Source organism: Tupaia chinensis, unplaced genomic scaffold, assembly GCF_000334495.1.
Source record: "Tupaia chinensis unplaced genomic scaffold, TupChi_1.0 Scaffold000619_1, whole genome shotgun sequence".
NCBI classification, from domain to species: domain Eukaryota; kingdom Metazoa; phylum Chordata; class Mammalia; order Scandentia; family Tupaiidae; genus Tupaia; species Tupaia belangeri.
The window spans coordinates 672,206-679,297 of NW_006160139.1; the positions used below are offsets into that span (position 1 = coordinate 672,206).

At 47.0% G+C, this 7,092-nt stretch overlaps 1 long non-coding RNA gene across 3 annotated transcripts; it reads right to left on the reverse strand.

The window, feature by feature from the left end:
• Positions 1-1,350: 1,350 nt before the first annotated feature.
• Positions 1,351-7,082, reverse strand: LOC102469931 (uncharacterized). 3 transcript variants are annotated; one of them, XR_336069.3, is made up of 3 exons: positions 6,992-7,082; positions 5,312-5,567; positions 1,351-1,903 (listed from the first exon to the last, which is right to left on the reverse strand). It is a non-coding gene; the product is annotated as an uncharacterized LOC102469931 (long non-coding RNA). The 3 variants fall into 3 exon arrangements; XR_336070.3 differs by lacking the exon at positions 6,992-7,082 and adding an exon at positions 6,774-6,969; XR_336071.3 differs by lacking the exon at positions 6,992-7,082 and adding an exon at positions 6,403-6,767.
• Positions 7,083-7,092: the final 10 nt, after the last annotated feature.

A 7,092-nucleotide genomic window follows, 5' to 3' on the forward strand; every position in this document is an offset into this window, starting at 1 on the left:
GTGAGAAAAAAGGACAGGACACACGCCTTGAAGAGCCAGTGCAACTGGAGTGGAGTGAAAAATAGATACCAACAGGAGACCCGGTCAGAAGGCTGGGCACAGATCAAGTGCCTAATTCTGGCTCATGGTCAGGACTTCGGATTTTCTTCTGAGGTGGGAAGTAAATATTGTGTTCTGAGGAGCACATGGTTTATGTTTAGGAGTGCAATGAAAAAAAAGCACACTGGTTAGAGGTTGTGGCAGTAATCTAGAGTTGCTGGTGGCGAGGAGGTGGACCAGATGGATCAAATTCCGGACATGCTCTGAAAGCAGAACCAAAAGGATTTTTTGGCAGACAAGATGAGAAGTGAGAGAAGAAGAGGAATCGAGGATGACTCTAAGACTTCTGACCCTTATAGGCATCCCACCAAATATTCTCAAATCTTCAGACTGCTGATATTCCCAGGAGTTTTTTTTTTTTTTTTTTTTTTGTCATTGTAAGATTTTGCTATATGGAACATGCACTTGTGTGCAAGAGAGACAGAGATCGAGAGAGAGAGAGGGTGAGAGAAAGTGCAAAATTACCCCCTGGGGGGATGGCCATACCACAGTCCCTTCGGGCACACACTCACACGCGCCCCGTGTGAGTTTAAGCCACTGGGTCTGGGACTTGAACCTTGGTCGACTACATGGGAGTTCAGCGACATAGCCATTATGCTAATTGCTGGTCCCATATTCCCAGGAGTTTAAGAAGCATTTTTAAACAATAATGCTTATAATAAACCAAGGTCTATATTAAAATGATTGTTGTATTTCTTTTTTGATTTACATGTATATGTATACACATATACATACATGTTTTTCACTCAGTATAACTTTATATGTTTCCACTTTCAAAATTATTTCTTTTACCTGAAGGATATTAAAACTGGATGTCTTAATTTATTTTTTTTTTTGAGAGGTTTTGCTATAAGGTGCATGCCCTTGGCAGAAAGACAGAGAGAGACAGACAGAAAGCTAGAAATCACCCCCCAGGACTGATGGCCATGCCACAATCCCTTCTCCTCCATTCACCACTTGGGATCTTGGACACATGCAAGTTTAAGCCACCGGGTCCGGGACTCGAACCGCGTTTTACTACATGGGAGACCAGCAATATAGCCATTACGCTAACTGCTGGTCCCTAGATGTCTTAATTTTGAGGTAAGAGATGCTAACGACTTGGGCCAGGGTGGTAGTGGGGTCTGTGGAGTGAAGTGGGTAGGGATGGTGAGAGGACAAGATTCAGGGGATAGTCTGAAGCCAGGACCGAAATGACTACCTGGCAGGCCACATGGGAAGTTCATGAGACCGGGCGGACGCCTTCGCTTGGGCTGCTACAACGAAGCACTAGGCGGCTTAGAGAGAACACGAGTTTATTTCTCACCGTTCTGGAGGCTAGGAGCTGAAATGGTGGCCGAGTGGCACCTGGTGAGGGCTCTCTCCTGGCTGCAGACTGCTGGCTTCGTGCATTCTCACACGAAGACTCTGAGCTATTTGCTCTGGCTGCTTCTTACAAGGGCACCAATCCCATTCCCGGGGCCACTTTCATGACCTAAATCCCTCCCAAAGTCCCCACTTCCTAATGCCATCACATCGGGGAGGAGATTTCAGCGTACAGAGTTTTAGGGAATGCAAACATTTGGTCCTTAATGAGGAAAAATGGAGAAAGTAAATTGTCCTGATGTGTTGATGGTAAATGGGTTTTGGTCACTACAAGAACAAAAGAATATCAGAGAATATTTTCAGTCTTATCCAGTACTGATCATCTAGAGTCTTTGCAGTGCCTGGGTGCTACAGAAATGTCAACAAGACAGGCAGAAAGCCAGGTCGCCAGCAGCTCACGTTCTCAAGGGTAGAGACAACGAAGGGGACTTCACAAAGGCTGTGGAGAAAATGGAGTTAAAGTTGAATTTGCTGTAAACCAGTTTGAAATCTACACATGGTTTTTTCATAATACACATTTTCATGAACTTCATGAAGACTGTTATCAAATGATAAGCCCTAAAGAGGGTAGGGTGGGTGGATGGAGAGTATGAGGGATTTCCAATGTACTCTGTTTTTAGAATTTGTTAAACAATCTTTGGGGTGTGTTCCTATGTCAGTTCTCTTTTTATTTATCTCTCTCATAAGAGAAAGACGCATGTATAGGCACCTCTGACAGGGTCTTCAAGCCGATCCACGCCCATCCTCCTCTGACTGGCTCATGGGTACATGTGTGCAGGGAGACCCCACACATGACCCGGGACCTCCCATGTGGGTCCAGGTGACTTTCTTTTTAACAACTTGGTATCCAGAAGCGAATTCATGTTATCAATTACTACCAGTAAATAGAAAACGGATTGCACACTCAGTAGGAGTGGTCTTCAGAAAGCTCATAGGAGGGGTCCGACGAGGTGCAGTGGCAAACACCGTGCTCCGTGAGAGACTTCCGAGTATGCCAGGCACACGGAGAGCTGGCTAAAGGCGTGTCAAGACCCGGCTGAGGAGGCTCCCTCTCGCTTATGGAATAAATAATAAATTGAAATAAAAAAGTTCATGAAAATACCAAAATATGCAGGGCTTGTGCTTTATGACCCAATCTAGGATCATATGACAAGGTCTTCAGAAGTTGCTGAACAATGTATGCTATAAAAAAATTAGGCATCGAGACCAGCAGTTAGCGTAATGGCTATGTCGCTGGACTCCCACATAGTCGGCCGCGGTTCGCGTCCTGGACCCGGTGGCTTAGAACTCACACCAGGCGCGTGTGTGTGCGTGCCCAAGATCCCAAGAGGAGAATGGAGGAGAAGGGATTGCGGCGTGGCCATCCCCCCTGGGGGGTGATTTCTCGCTTTCTGTCTCTCTGTCTCTCTCTGTCTGTCTGGCGAGCGCACGTGCCCTATAGCAAAAACCTCTACAAAAACAAACAAAAAAAATTAGGTACAGGGGCCAGATGGCGGCGTAGGGACACGGGACTGGACTCCTACATGGCTGAGTGTGATCTGAGTCCCAGACCCAGTGGCTTGAAAATCATGGTGGGCATGTGTGCATGCGTTTGTGCCCAAGATCCTAGGAGGGACCTGGAGAAGTGACTGGCATGGCCATCTCTCCTGGTGGGTGATTTCTCACTTTTCCTCTTGCTGTCTGTCTCTCCCCAGCAAGTACATGTGCCCCAAGGCAGAATTTCTACAAAAGAAAAAGAAAATTAGGCATGAATTTCAAAATTCTTTTGAACCCATATAAACGTATTCTTTAATTCTATTTTTCCTCTTGTGTGTCTGAATTATTTAGAGTAATAGAAAAGGAGAATTAAAAATGGTGCCCTTAGTAAGGGAAGGGCTCTCTGAGCACTTTGACGATGCTCCCTACAGAGATAAGAAAGTTTAACAATGAGTAATAAGCTGCACTTGCTTAAACAACAGTCATTGCAGGCACTTGGATTTAGACATCTACTTAGGATCACCTCTATTTAACCTACTCAGGTTGTCCTCATTAGGGCTTTCACTTAGAACACTATTATAGTAATCATATACTGTATTTTTAGCATCTTACATAAACTTCCCCACAAATGCCCAAGTTATATAACCAGCTCCCCCACCCCCCAGCTGCCAAGGGCTTCCCTCCAGCAACCCCTTCCAGACCTGCAGCAGGGGCAGGCAAGTGTGCGAGGGGCAGCGGTCCCCATTCAGTGACTGGACGTTCCGGCTCAGAGACTGGGTCCCCCTGCTCTGAACAGGGCTGGGCGCACACCGTCAAAATGTGTTTCTCCATCTCCTCTTCTATTTCCGTCTTCACCTTCTGCTGTTCCACTTTCATCAGGTGTCACACTGCTGTGTTACCCAGGCTGGGAGACTCTGCCTCCTCTCATTGTGTTCAAACAAACCCTAGGGCTGGGCTCCAGAGGCAGCAGGCACCTTAGAGAGTTCCAGTTCCCTCTTTTACGGATGGCAAAGGAGGCTCAGGAAAAATAGGTGACTCCTTCCCTGGCTCAGAGGCCATTAGTCAGCTCCAGATCTCTGGATTCCCCCCAGTAAAACTTGTCAACAGGCAGCTGAGCACGGCTCGGTTTTGTCGGAGACGTAAAAGGAGAGCCAGGAGATGGTGGGCTCCAGTCCCCTCCCCTTGTGAGTCCCGTCCACACATGCTGTTGGGGACGTACACGGATGACAGTTTACAGTTCACTATGCCGATGCACTGAACAGAACCTTGTCAACTAAACGGATCACGAAGAGGACATAATTCTGCTTGGCTCTTTAAACTTACATTCAGTCTTTTTTAATGAAAAGAATGTGAAGAAACAAATGTTAAGTTCATCTAGCAAAGAAAAAAGGAAGGGGGGCTCAAATACACATCTCCAGCTGACTCGGGAACAGGAAAAACACGGTTGTTATTCTTGAACAGGAGTTTACCTAACTATATCAGGCAAAGTCTTCTGGTGTGGCCGTGGGAGGGACGGGTAAGCAGGGAATGATGGTGATAAGCATTTTCCAAATTAGGAAACAGATACGCTTTTCTTCTTACTCTCTTACATAACTCATCTATTTTGGAAGACAATACTTAAAAAAAAAAGAGAGATATAAATCTCATGATTTTACTACTTTGTAAGCAAAAACGGACATGAGTGACTAATGCTGGAGGGCAGGGAGCTCGTCAGCCCCCCTGCTGCAGGCTCAGGGGCAGTTTTGCAGGATTCCCCACTCCATCCCAGTGCCCAGTGAGTCAGAGACCCAAGTCTACATTTCCAAAGATGAATGGAGAAAGATACTAATTTTTCTCTCCTCTGACTTTAAAAAGCAGTCGCGTCGCAGTGCACATCCTTTTTTGGTGGCACAGAATGACGGAAGAGTGACCTGCTACAATGCCAGTGCCTGCTTGGCCCAGACTTCCTGATTCAGAGGGAAGTCGTGCAGCACACAAAGGCCAGGGCGGCACAGCCGCTTACATAAATAAGTTACATAAATGAGAGCAAGTTATGTAAATGTATAAACCAGCAAGCATGCAGCAAGCCATTCACAAACGCCAAGGAGCGCGGCGAGGTTCCTCCCACAGTCTCGCCCCCCCTCCCCTCGCAGGATCACAATTGTGCCGTTTTATTTCACATCAGAATCAGATGTGCCTGTTTGCTGTATTTCTTAGGAAGGGCAATTCCAAGAAATGAGACTTCACGTTATTTTCTGAAGCATATATGTGTTTTAAGGGGAAATGCCGTAGTAAAACCTGATGTAAACTATATTTGAAAAGAAGCAAGATTACTTGTCCATTTATTACACTCCTTGCATAGTCATAAACACATTTATTACATGTCATGTACCTTTTCAAGCTGCTGTGAAAGACAAGACTGCATCACAGAGGTGTCTGCAGGTGCAGATGGGTGTGTGTTCAGACGTTCAGGGTTCCAAGTCTCAAGTGAGCACGGGGCAGTGACAGGTCAGGGCTGTGCTCCTGGAGGAAGGCTCCTAACTTAGGAAGTTAGGGTACATCTCAGGTTCCGTTCATGAAGTAACAGCTGGAAGGGAAGATGCTCCGGAGGTGCTCCTTGTGTCTCACTGCGAGTTATGTGAGACACCCTGCCGAAGAGGGCTGAACTCAGTGGGCTCTCACTCTGCTGGAACAGCAGCCTCTGCTTTTTGGCAGTCGACATTTTTACCCCGTTCCCTGTGGAGTAATCTATCTTTCCAGAAGTTACACATTTCGTTCATTGAACAGTAAAAGCACACGTCACTCAAACACTTTAGAACCATAACTGCTTCTACATGAAGAGGAATATTAACTTTAGCCTATTTCAGACGCGGAATGCTTAGGTTAACATTCCATCGAGCAATCTCCTACCCTTAAAAAATCGCATGTAAAATATTTTAAAGAAATGTTCAATATCATTACATTAAGTATTACATATTATTATTACTAACAGAGTAACGTAAGCATGCAATGAAAGTTAGGTGGTCTTGGGGGCCAGCAGGTGGCCTGTTGGTTGAGATGCTGGACTCCCACATGGCTGTGGTAGTGGGTGTGGTCCGCACCTGGCTGCTGGCTTTCTCTCTCTTTGTATATATACATATGGTGAGCGCACTTCCGCTACAGCAAAAGTATAATAAATAGCAAATATAATAACACAATTAAATAAATAATTCTTTTAAAAAAGTGATTTTAAAACCTCCATGTAAAATTAGCTGTGTGATTTTGGACCAATAACTTTCCCTCTCTGGTTTCATCCATTTGAAAAAGAATTAATAGTTCTTTTAAGTCACTTCTAACATTAACAATCTAGTACCCTGTAATCAAATCTATAAATATTTTCAACTGAAAGCTTTAAACTTGCTGCTGTCAAGTTTAAACTAACTATAATGCATTATGTATAAACCAGATCATTTTCTTTTTGTTGTGTTGGCAAAACTGCAGAACCTGCTTGGGTTGTAGTGATAGGGAGACGGCCAGGCAGAAAGCATTTTCCTGGGGTTTTCTCTTTTAAAATGCCGGACATGAAGCTCAGCCAGCTAATGGGCAGCGTCTGGGGTGTAGAGAGGGGAGATGGCACCCCGAGGACCCGTGGGCTTCCTCCCTGGAGGTGCGGTGAGCTTTAGGCGGAAAGACAGCAGTGACTTGACACCAGAAAACTGCCTTGCCCTCGGGAGGAAGTCCCTGGGTGACGTGGGGATGTGCGTGCAGCTGGTCACTTAGACCCAGGTCACAAAGCCATCAGACTGCGCGTTCCCAGGCCGCGTCTACGTGCCCACTCACACCTGGGCACGAATGAACGGGGCGCATGCTCACACCTGACCCTTGAGATCCCGCGACGCAGGCGCCCCCCTCCCTCGCGGGGCAGCCCGCCCAGTGAGCAGTGGTCAGGACGGAGGCGCGGCAGATGGGGGCGCCGGTCCAGCAGGGAGGCGAGGTGGAGGGAGCCCCTCCGCCCCTCCGGGCATTGTTCGGTTACAAGCCAGGCCCTTCTTCCGCAGAAGCCAATTAGATCCCCGCTGGGGGATCACCTGACCTCGAGTCCCTGGTCGCGAGAGAAGGGGCGCGGAGGGGCTCGGAAGAAGCGGGCTATGGCGGCCGGCTACCGGCGAAGGCCTTGTGGGCGGCGAGGGGCAG